This window comes from Mastacembelus armatus, chromosome 19 (assembly GCF_900324485.2).
Source record: "Mastacembelus armatus chromosome 19, fMasArm1.2, whole genome shotgun sequence".
NCBI lineage: Eukaryota > Metazoa > Chordata > Actinopteri > Synbranchiformes > Mastacembelidae > Mastacembelus > Mastacembelus armatus.
The window spans coordinates 19,758,933-19,771,409 of record NC_046651.1 but is presented as its reverse complement, the minus strand read 5'-3'; the positions used below and the strand labels follow the sequence as shown (position 1 = coordinate 19,771,409).

Here is a 12,477-nt window from a genome sequence, read left to right as displayed (position 1 = left end):
TGCTTGGTGGATCAGTGTAGGTACAGACACTGTGCATTGACCAAAGCATTTCACAGTTTATCATAGTAAAAAACTGCAGCAGCTTGTTGTGTTTAGTTCGAACCCTCAGTGACGTTAAAACACAGTGAACGGACTGAAACTGAATCAGGCCTAAAACCAAATATTTCCTGATGTTTACACATTTTTATCAGATACATTTACCAACACGGTGCAGCTGAGTGGAAAATAATTTCTGAACCAGTTGCTGGACGCAATTTTTAATTAATTCATTCATTTTTGTGTCTGGTTCTTCAGGAACAAGTGCTGACAACAAATCCACCAGTGAACAGATGTGTGTATGCAGCACTACTGCAGGTTTATAGCTGCAACCTGCCAACACACATACCAAAACACACAAACAGCACCACAGCAGGGGCTTATGGGTCGGACAGCATTCAGCCTGCAGCTAAACTGAGATGAGAGGTTTCCTGTTTCAAACCACTCTGACACACATTAATAAACCATCACACACACATAGGTAACACACATTCTGCAGTGTACACACACACACTACGCATGTTTATGTGAGTGAACTGATGAGTGTGTTGGAAACAGACAACACATCAGTCCAACGCTGAACTGCACTAGTGTGTGTTTCTCTGTGTGTTTGTGTGTGTATTTTCTGTGTTTCTTTGTATGTTTTTTGTGTGTTTGTGTATTTTTTGTGTTTCTGTGTGTGTATTTTCTGTGTGTGTATTTTCTCTTTCTGTGTGTAATTTTTGTGTGTGTTATGCTAATTGTGCAGTCTCGCTTATTTAAATGTGAACAAATGGACTCAGATTCATTAAGACAGAAAGAGAAAATCCTCATTAAACTTTGATGCTAACTGTGAATTTTTCAGCAGCAGGGACCCAACACAGCTCGTTAGACGTGCACGAGAGTGTGCATGTACACACATGCATGCGTGCATGAATTATCCAGCCGTGACATGAAATATTAAAAAAGACTTCAGCTCTGATCTGCATCACTTGTCCATGTGCTGGAAAAGAGGAGTCACCTCCAGACTCACATCACAGCAGATCATACAGCATCACATATGCTGATCATGTGATCCCGCTGATCATGTGATCCCGCTAATCATGCGATCCCGCTGATCATGCGATCCCATTAATCATGTGATCCCGCTAATCATGTGATTCCACTAAAATAGGATCCCATTTTTAATGATTCTGAGCTGAATAAAGGTTTTAGTTCTTTATTAACAGTTTTCACAGAGAAGTTGAATGAACCAAAATTCACTACTACAAGACACATGACAACATTCCTTCCTGCTCATTGGTTAAATGAGTCAGGTGGGAAAAAGAACATAAACCAGAAGCTCGGTGTTCTGTATTAAATGTTCTTACCAAGCAAATTCACTTTGTGCGAAGAAGAACCTGCACAACCCAAACCAAGCCACCAACGTAAGACTGGACGAGGAGAAAACATCTGTAAAATACTGAAAACCAGGTTGATGTCGGCTCACGTTCACACTAGAAACAAACTGATCCAGAGATTGTTTTGAACCAGACTGAGGCCTGAACAAAGAACCAGAGGTCAATGTAACCAGAAAAAACAAAGGCACGCCCGGTGATTCTGGTCCAGTACTCTCTCACATATTTAATCAATCCAACAGCTCACTGTTTGAAAATTGATAAGAACACAGACGGTCTTTGTTGAAGTTTCCTGCAAATTTCACAGTTTAAAAACAAGCTGCAGGTTTTCAGCTGCATGCCACCCTCATCGCCATCACGCCCACGTGCTCCGGCCAGAGTCCATCACATCACACTAATAGACTGCCAACTGGTCAACACACACACTCAGAGGGCGGTGACCTGCTATTACTGAGCTTTTCTGCTCCACTGCAGCCTGGTAATGATGGTCAGCTGTGTGGGCGTGTGTGTCCGGAAACTGTAATGTGTCGGTTGAGTAACTGAGTGATTGACAGCTACCCAGAGAGAGAGAGCGAATGACAGACAGTGTGGCAGGAGAGAAGGCAGAGAAATGGAGAAATGGGAAAAACAGGAATGTGTGTTGACCCGTCTCTTTTCACGTCCAGAGTTCAACATCAGACCGACATCCATAAAATGGCTGCCACACACACGCATGAACACACACACAGACACACACGCACACAGCAGGGTTTTAATTAGTGATGTAGTTTTAGTTGAGTGATCAGCTTGTAAAGCTAACAATGTTTGCTGCCCTCCACAAAAACACAACAGCTAATTTAATTCAACACACACGCAGAGGTGGGAAATTAACCCAGGTTAAATCAATTTCATTTTGTGCTTATGGGATGAAACAGTGAGTCTCTGTGTCAACAAACCGCAGCAGTGTTACACATGTTCATTAAAGCTCCATTTTCTGCTGCAGCTCATATCGAACTGACTGTTATTAATTCTGTGTGATTAGGTTTAATACAGGAACTGGGTTGAGTCGGTGCAGAGCTGCTGAACTGGGGACACTGCACACTTTACAACCAACAGACTAAAGTCCAGGTCGGCATGTGTGCAAAGAAGAACAAATATATACTTTCAGACACTCAGCCAGAATGCTGCAAACTACCAAAAAACCTCTTCTGAGTCCAACTTCAGCAAAACACACACTGGTCTGATCCAGTTTGACCTCCACTTCCTGAGGATCTCATCACCTCTGGTGTCCCTCCTCAATAAACCTCCATCAATCCACTGAGAAACCAGAGGAAACAGCTGCAGAACTTCATTCAGAATCTGCTGTTTTTAAGTTTCCTTCAGTATCACAGTGATCCAGGGACAGTTGTCCACGGTTCATCAGCAGCTGATCACTGTCTGTTCTTCTGCTGTAAAAGGGAATAAATAGTAATTTTACAGATGCTCATCAATTGAAGTGACTTTATAAACTTTGCAACACATAACGGTTATATCAGACTGCCTGCTTTAAAAAACAGGTCTCTACACCTTTGTGCATGATCTTATTATGACGTGAATTTATTTGTTCCTTGTTAGAAATTAGGAGGAAGTCAGGTGACAGAGTTAGAGAGCAACACAATAGGCTGAATTACACAGCAGATGTTTCTTTTACCCATGAAGGTCCCACGACCTTAACCAGGGGTTCTTGATGGTTAGCGTGATGATGAAGGTTGAGCTGGTTTTATCCCTTTCAGCTGCTTAAATGAATCTCCGTCTTTTCAGTCAAATCACAAATCACATGCTAAAGCTGTATTACCTGAACACAGTTTTACTGTTTAACTAACTAATCTAACTGGTTGCTGCACAATGCAGTCACAAAAACAGAAGGCACTGTGGTTCATTTCAACTTGAATCAATGCGTAAAGCTGAATTCTGTTCTAAACATTTAATAATAATCTGATATTCAATAGTTTTTGTTTAAAATCCTACAGGCACATTCTTTCATACTCTGCTTTCATCAGTCTGAAATAAATGGGACTGATTAACACCTGCTTCCCCTCATTCCCCTCTTCTTTCTTCAGTTTGTCTCTAACTTTTCTTTTTCTTCCTTCTCTCATCTGTCTTCATCTCTCTCCCTCTCTCCTGATCTTCGGTGGTGTCTCTCGTCCGTCTCCATCACTCTATATTAACTCTCTCTCTCCTCTATTACCCCCCTCTCTCGTCCATTAGTAACACCTGAATCCTTCTATTAGATTGAGGAAGTTGGCCTCATAAATTCGCCGGCGTCTCAGTGCAGCCGAGCGACGGCTCACTGTTTTTGATAATGAAAGGATCTGGGCTTAAATTCACATTACCTTTGTAATGTACTTCATGCTTGATCATATCAGGCTCTTTGATTTTATTAACGTCTCTGAATGGATTTCTGCCTCTCTCCCCCGTCCATCTCCGTCTGTCTGCCCTCAAACCTCTTCTCCAACGACGGCTTCGTCCTCCGAGCTGCCGCTGAAGGTCGAGGTCGGCCGCCGCCTGCTGAACCCGAGTACCGATTACAGGCTGCAGAAAGGCATGATGGGAAACTTCCTGAGAGGATTCAATGTGAGAAAAGATAGAAATCATAAAAGTCAGTTTTCCCTCAGAGGAACAGTCTGACCTCAGAAGACTCGGCTCCCAACAAAAAAAGACATTCCACACAGAGTTTAAGGCTTTTAGGTTGGTGAAAACTAAAATGCGTCACCAAATCTTCATCGTAGGTCATTACGACCCCGTGGACATGAGTGCAGTTCAACCAAGATTTAGCCTTCTGTCAATCAAACGACCAAATAAGTGATTAACAAAAATAAACATGATAAATTTTCTAAATCAAAGGTACATCTACAGCTGATGATTCAACCCCAGACTTCAACAGATGGACCATAAATTTTCCACGGTATCATCTCCTCGATCATCAGCCACTGGGCTGGAAACCATCACTTAGACCCTTCCCACCACAGCGACTCAGACCAGGCTGGATCTGTAATTAAAATGTGAGCTTTCGTCTCCATGTGAAGGTCATAGTGCGTCACTCACGCATCTCCCCAAAGCTAAAACTGACAGGACTGCATTTCTACTGCATCACATTTAGGTTTTGCTGTTTTGATTTGGCTGCAGTAAAAATTTGAGTTTTAAGTGTTTCAAATCTCTCAGACCTGATGACACAGACACTTACTGTGTTTCTAATTTCCCTAAATGCTGTTTTCCCATAGAGCACAGGTTTGTTCCCTGGAGCTGTCACTGGTTGAATTGAGTTTTTTTTAGGGAGTAAAAATTCCATAGAAGAAAACTGCCTGTGGCTTTGGCCCCTCTGGTCTGCTGAGAGAAGTTACAGTCTATGAAAACACCTAAAATGATTTCACCAACAAAGACCTTGTTTAACTTCAGCAAATGTTCTTTTTCCAAAACGCACTCAAAAGAACATTTGGACGATCTCAGCTTATTATATCAAAACGTTGGCTTCAACTCTGGAAACTGGGTGAAGCAGCTAAAGATTCAAAGGTTCTCACCTGTATGATGATGTAGGATCACCGAACACCAAACGTTTCCTGTAAGTCACAAAGAAGGAGGCTGAGGTTTCCCTGTTGTCCTTAAACTCACCTCTCAGCAGGTAAACAGTGAGGCAAATGTGACAACAAAAAATAACATTACCTTTGTTTCCTGTCCAGGAGGTGAGGTAGTTTCAGTTTTGAAAAAGGTGACTTCAGAGTTCAGGTGTGTTCAGGTGTGCAGCAGACCTGCATGAAAAACAAAGTGAATCACTGAGTATTAATACGTTTCTCAAACTACCCTGATCTTTGTTTGAGTCTAAATCAAACCACCTCATGAATTGATGACATTATCTATAATCAATAGCCTGATATATTTCTGCATAGAGTGAGAGTGAGCGAGCTGTGTGACAGCAGTTGGTACTGTTGTCATGTGACCCATCAACATGAAACACTTTTACATCTGAGAGGAGGCCACCCCCACTTAACAGGTAATAATATCCAAGAGCAAGAGTGAGTTGACGTTATTACAAACTAAAGCCCATTTAAAGGTGATTGAGTCGCCGCATTTCACTGATCCCTCCATTTCTCTCTGAGACAGGTGTGTAACGGCATGCGGCCCTTGACCCCAATATCACCTGAGCTTCTGGTTCTGATTTCACATGTAAACGATGTCACAGTCAAACTATAAGAACACAAATTTCCTCTAGTTTACACACTTGCTCCATCACTGAATTGAGTCCAGTCGGTTCAGACAAACTTCAAGATACTGAACAATCAATCAGCCCAGAGGTTGCACTGTGAGCAGACCAGTAAGCTACTGGGAACCATTAAGAGCTTTACAGACCAGCAGCAGAAGTGAAGTCTGTGTTCTACAGAGAAGTAAGACTAGCTGTGTGTTTTATAAATGTGAGCTCCAGGACCACACACACTGACCGGCAACATCACAGCAAGTTTCCAATGTAAACACAGACTAATTCCACACGTAACTATCAACCACAGTATATCTTAAAAATATATCTTAACAAAGACCAGGGTAACAGCAGAACAGTCCTCACAACGATGGTAACAGACTAAATTTGTCCACCCCGCAGAGACGTGGACACACACACAGCGACAGTTTGACAGGCTGTGTGTTGGAAAGCAGCAGAGCAGCAGAGAGAGGTCGGGCCGGGTTAAATGACTCGGTATGTGTGTGTGCAGTTGGTTTTTTTATTGGGTTCTGTGGTTTCACAAAGTTAGCAGAGCGATCACAGGGCGAGACTTTCTTTGTATCGCAGCTAAAAAGTGACAAAAACACTTCGACTTCAAAATGCCCAATCAGAGGTCAAACCTCCGACACAGTCCCGCCCCCAGTGTCAATCTGGTGCTTTGACAGGAGGAGTTGTTTACATTAGAGATGTTAGTAAACAAACATGCTGTAATAAACAACCCAAGTATGTGAAATGTGGCTGAAACCCTTTTCATTTAGTGTGTAAGTGGAGGTGCTGGGGGTCTGTCGGGTTCAGCAGGGAGGTTCTGGTGGATCAGGCTATAGAAGTGTTCAGTATCTGTGTGGGTCTGAGGCTCCTGATATTTGAGCACGTTGGTTCTGCAGACAGACCAGCAGCTTTACCTCCATAAATGTCGTCGACTGTTCTTTAAATGAAAACCTGCGGCGGCTCCCTCATTGGGCCGAGTCGCACCTGAGTCAAAGCTTTGAGCTCTTCTTCCACCTTTGCTCTTTCCATACGCATCTCCACACGTGTGTAGTATTAACCCGACTTTATGGAGCTCGTATCATGAAAATTGATTAGTCGTACAGAAAAGAAGGTTAATCGAGACCTTAAATAAGAACTATAACTCCCTCTCCCTCCCCAGCAGGGTGGAAGGTGTCACCCTCGGGTGCTTTATGGCGCCGCCGGCCTTAACGACGTCTAACAAAATGTCAGCGGCCGACCAATGATGTGCCGGCGGTGAAGAGAGAGAGATTTAGTCGAGTGGGAAGTCTTTAAGAGTCATTTCAGAGAAATAAAAGGGAAGGGGGGCAGATAGACAGATAGACGAGGGGGGGTTTAAATCAGCAGAGGAGTTAAAGAGCAGTAACTTTCTGCTGAGACGGCACTTTCTGCAGCATTCGCACCGTGATAACGGCGATACACTCAGTCTGTGCAAAGCTCTGAGCCCAACCAGAACACCGACCCCAGGGCCCATTCAGACTCTTGGCCCCAGGTCGCAAATATCGGGCCCTTGACCTCTGACCGGCTGCAACAGAACCCGACTGAAACAAAGAGGCAGTAACATCCAGTGAATCCAGCTGGACTGATGCGCCGAGCAGCAGGGAGGATCTGCAGGATCGGCTCAGAAGATCTGACTCTTCGTACATGAACACCTGTGGCTCTGAGCACAGACTGATAAACTGAGTTACCTGCACAGAGGGAACGTGAAGGATCATAAGACTCTGCTGGTGTTTGAGATGTTCTGCGCTACAAACACACTCCAGCATCTGTGTGTTAGCGATCAGCTCTATTGTTCATCGATCAGTTTGGCTATTAAACGTTGAAAGGTTTCCTCTTTAAATGCTAATGTTCGTCTGTGTGTATGCGTTTTATAAACCCGTGTGTGTACAATTATTTTCGAGGCGGTGAGTAAATCAATCAATAATTCCCTCGTCGCCGCTGCAGCAGAAAAGCCAATCGGGAGAAAACAGCGAATCATATTTATGAAGCAACAAACTGCTCACGCAGCAGAACCCAGTGTGCTATAAATGTGTGTGTGCTGACAGATGTCAATAACTGTGTTTTTACATAGAAAAGCAAACAGAGACTTAATTATCACTGCCAGCAGCAGCTTCACACTGACAAATGAAATTTAAACTGCAGGAAAACAGAGGAGGTGTTCTGTTACAAAAACAACTAAAAGTGAATTTGTAATTCTTCCAGTTATATTTGAAGAATCAGTCGTCTGCCTTTTCCTCATTCAATGTTTTTCTCAGATTAACAAAAAATTATGAAATTATATAAAAACAAAAAATAAAACACACTAACAAATAATGACCAAATGATAAAAAGTTAAAATACATAACACATGATGTACTAATAAAAACATAAAAAGTTAGTAAATAATAATAAATAAATAATTGAAAAACAGAAACGAAAATGAAATGTTTGACAAATAAAATGTGAGCAAACAGATAATTTCATAAAAGTAAAAATGTCAGTAAATAAAAGGCATCTGTGAAAATTATTATTAAACTAAAAGCAATAAAATAGATTATATCTGAAGACAAACCATAAGAAGTAAACACATATTGACGAGATGTTTGACAGAGCAGTGATCAAGAAGTTGCTCTCATTTTCTCTCCAAAAACCTTGTTGCCATAGTGACGGCCTGTCAAAAATAAATTAAATAAATAAATAAACAAAAACTTACATTGCCAAGGTAATGGAGCCAAAGCCATCAGGCCATTCAATAATCTGAAGGTTGGAACGAAAACGTTCCAGGTACCTGGACCACGATCGAGGCTCCAGAAAAGGGGCCCTGACTCAGTATGGGTCTCTGGATTGGCAGAGCTGAGGCTGCTGGACCGGACTGGACGAACTTGGACCTGACAAAGAGTTTGCAGACATGTGAGGTTTCTACACCTGTCAGAGCCCAACAACAATGAAAACAGACAATGCGATTATGTTCCAGAGAGATTTAAAGGTTATTAAAACTATTTGGACGGTGCATTAGATAAATACAAAACCAGAATCAAAGATGTGGATCAGCCAACACATCTGTGACTGTTTTTCCATCAGCACTGGCTCGTCCTTGTTAGGATTTGGTCCAGCCTGGTGTTTTTCAGGCTGTGTTTCTGCAGCTGATCGTTGCAGCAGCAGCGTGAGCCATGGAGGTGTGTGATAAGACTGGGCTTGTTAATTAGCAGCTGGAAGCTTTCTGGCCGAGACAAAAGACACTAATAACGGCTTTGTTCCTGCACAGATTGCTTTGGTCTCTATTAAAGAAGGTCTGAAGTGGAAAGTGGACCAGTTCTCTGTTTAACCTACTTAACAGTAGGCCAGCTAATGAGGAGAAAGTGGCAATCTGCACTCTGGATAATTGTTGGTGTGTTTTAGTGGATTTAAAACAAAAAGCTGAAGTGGCCTCCTCGGTGATACAACACAGAAGTGAACCCTCTGGGTTCCTGCAGACCGACCACACAAAGAGCTGTCAGACGCTCAGTGAGAAGACAAGAATTTAAACACATTTAAAGACAGGAAAAGAAATTCGCCTCCTACTCTTTAAACTTTGACTTGGATGTCATATCTGACAGTGATCACAATGCATAGAGAAACAAAAGAAAAATAATGAAATAATAATATAACTGAATTTTTAGAATCTAAGGGAAAACAAAATGCTTATATTGGAGGTTTTTATCCCCAAAGGAAATGTTTTATTTCACTTTGAAATTCACAGAGCAAGAAAAGAGGAGAAAAAACATTTCCAGACATTCAGCCTTCAAGGGGTGTTTTATTCAAACCAGATTCAGCCAGTGAGCTGTTACAGCTCCTCTTAGGTTGCAAACAATGCACAGAAAACAGAAGTATAATTTGTGTATATGTCTTGAACAATATCTCATCATCATGGTGATCATCTAAAGAAAATAAGCTTCAGTTCATTAACCTGAAAAACATGAATTTTTGATCCATTACAAAAGTAAACACTGATTTAAAATGGAAACAAAAGCAGTTTGGTTCAAATAAATGTGGCTGACCGCTCGGCCCCTCTGGGCTGTGGGCAGCATTAGCCAACATCTGGCACATCTGGTTTGCTGCCGACAACTTGACATCATTCTGCTGCATGCTGCTGTCACTTCCTGTTAGTACACACATCCTGTTTTTGTCCTTTACAGCAGCCACATACAGAGGTCAAACTGTTAGCATCAAACTTTAGCACACAGCTCCTGCGAGAAACGTCTTCACAACGTGGAAACATCTTCACAACATCGAAATGTCTTCACCACATGGAAATGTGGAAATGTCTTCACAACGTGGAAACATCTTCACAACATCGAAATGTCTTCACCACATGGAAATGTGGAAATGTCTTCACAACATGGAAATGTGGAAATGTCTTCACAACATGGAAATGTCTTCACAATGTGGAAACATCTTCACAACAAGGAAATGTCTTCACAACATGGAAATGTCTTAATGTGGAAACATCTTCACAACAAGGAAATGTCTTCACAACATGGAAATGTGGAAATGTCTTCACAACATGGAAATGTCTTCACAATGTGGAAATGTGGAAATGTCTTCACAACATGGAAATGTGGAAATGTCTTCACAACATGGAAATGTGGAAATGTCTTCACCACATGGAAATGTCTTCACAACGTGGAAATGTCTTCACAACGTGGAAATGTGGAAATGTCTTCACCACATGGAAATGTGGAAATGTCTTCACAACATGGAAATGTCTTCACAATGTGGAAATGTCTTCACAACGTGGAAATGTGGAAATGTCTTCACCACATGGAAATGTGGAAATGTCTTCACAACGTGGAAATGTCTTCACAACATGGAAATGTCTTCACAACGTGGAAATGTGGAAATGTCTTCACAACATGGAAATGTGGAAATGTCTTCACAACATGGAAATGTCTTCACAACGTGGAAATGTGGAAATGCCTTCACAACATGGAAATGTCTTCACAACGTGGAAATGTGGAAATGTCTTCACAACATGGAAATGTGGAAATGTCTTCACCACATGGAAATGTGGAAATGTCTTCACAACATGGAAATGTCTTCACAATGTGGAAATGTGGAAATGTCTTCACAACATGGAAATGTGGAAATGTCTTCACAACATGGAAATGTCTTCACAACATGGAAATGTCTTCACAACATGGAAATGTCTTCACAACATGGAAATGTGGAAATGTCTTCACAACATGGAAATGTCTTCACAACATGGAAATATCTTCACAACGTGGAAATGTGGAAATGTCTTCACCACATGGAAATGTGGAAATGTCTTCACAACATGGAAATGTCTTCACAATGTGGAAATGTCTTCACAACGTGGAAATGTGGAAATGTCTTCACCACATGGAAATGTGGAAATGTCTTCACAACATGGAAATGTGGAAATGTCTTCACAACATGGAAATGTCTTCACAATGTGGAAATGTCTTCACAACGTGGAAATGTGGAAATGTCTTCACAACATGGAAATGTGGAAATGTCTTCACAACATGGAAATGTGGAAATGTCTTCACCACATGGAAATGTGGAAATGTCTTCACCACATGGAAATGTGGAAATGTCTTCACAACATGGAAATGTCTTCACAACATGGAAATGTCTTCACAACATGGAAATGTCTTCACAACGTGGAAATGTGGAAATGTCTTCACAACATGGAAATGTGGAAATGTCTTCACAACATGGAAATGTGGAAACATCTTCACAACAAGGAAATGTCTTCACAACATGGAAATGTGGAAATGTCTTCACAACATGGAAATGTGGAAACATCTTCACAACATGGAAATGTCTTCACAATGTGGAAACATCTTCACAACAAGGAAATGTCTTCACAACATGGAAATGTCTTAATGTGGAAACATCTTCACAACAAGGAAATGTCTTCACAACATGGAAATGTGGAAATGTCTTCACAACATGGAAATGTCTTCACAATGTGGAAATGTGGAAATGTCTTCACAACATGGAAATGTGGAAATGTCTTCACAACATGGAAATGTGGAAATGTCTTCACCACATGGAAATGTGGAAATGTCTTCACCACATGGAAATGTGGAAATGTCTTCACCACATGGAAATGTGGAAATGTCTTCACAACATGGAAATGTCTTCACAATGTGGAAATGTCTTCACAACGTGGAAATGTGGAAATGTCTTCACCACATGGAAATGTGGAAATGTCTTCACAACGTGGAAATGTCTTCACAACATGGAAATGTCTTCACAACGTGGAAATGTGGAAATGTCTTCACAACATGGAAATGTGGAAATGTCTTCACAACATGGAAATGTCTTCACAACGTGGAAATGTGGAAATGCCTTCACAACATGGAAATGTCTTCACAACGTGGAAATGTCTTCACAACGTGGAAATGTGGAAATGTCTTCACCACATGGAAATGTGGAAATGTCTTCACAACATGGAAATGTCTTCACAATGTGGAAATGTCTTCACAACGTGGAAATGTGGAAATGTCTTCACAACATGGAAATGTCTTCACAACATGGAAATGTGGAAATGTCTTCACAACATGGAAATGTCTTCACAACATGGAAATGTCTTCACAACGTGGAAATGTGGAAATGTCTTCACCACATGGAAATGTGGAAATGTCTTCACAACATGGAAATGTCTTCACAATGTGGAAATGTCTTCACAACGTGGAAATGTGGAAATGTCTTCACCACATGGAAATGTGGAAATGTCTTCACAACATGGAAATGTCTTCACAATGTGGAAATGTCTTCACAACGTGGAAATGTGGAAATGTCTTCACCACATGGAAATGTGGAAATGTCTTCACAACATGGAAA

General features: G+C 41.4%; 1 long non-coding RNA gene across 4 annotated transcripts in view; it reads right to left on the bottom strand.

Annotated features, from left to right (window-relative positions):
- Window positions 1–2,289: 2,289 nt before the first annotated feature.
- The window catches only part of LOC113135580 (uncharacterized), a 41,999-nt gene continuing 31,811 nt past the window's right edge, over window positions 2,290–12,477 (bottom strand). For 2 of the 4 annotated variants that reach the window (XR_003296185.1, XR_003296187.1), the window contains exons 7-10: window positions 8,414–8,513; window positions 5,091–5,176; window positions 4,949–4,987; window positions 2,880–3,989 (exon numbers count right to left, since the gene is read on the bottom strand). This is a non-coding gene — a long non-coding RNA (uncharacterized LOC113135580). Of the gene's footprint in view, window positions 2,840–2,879; window positions 3,990–4,948; window positions 4,988–5,090; window positions 5,177–8,413; window positions 8,514–12,477 lie in introns of those variants that run through there. The other 2 variants (XR_003296186.1, XR_003296188.1) reach the window with 2 other exon arrangements.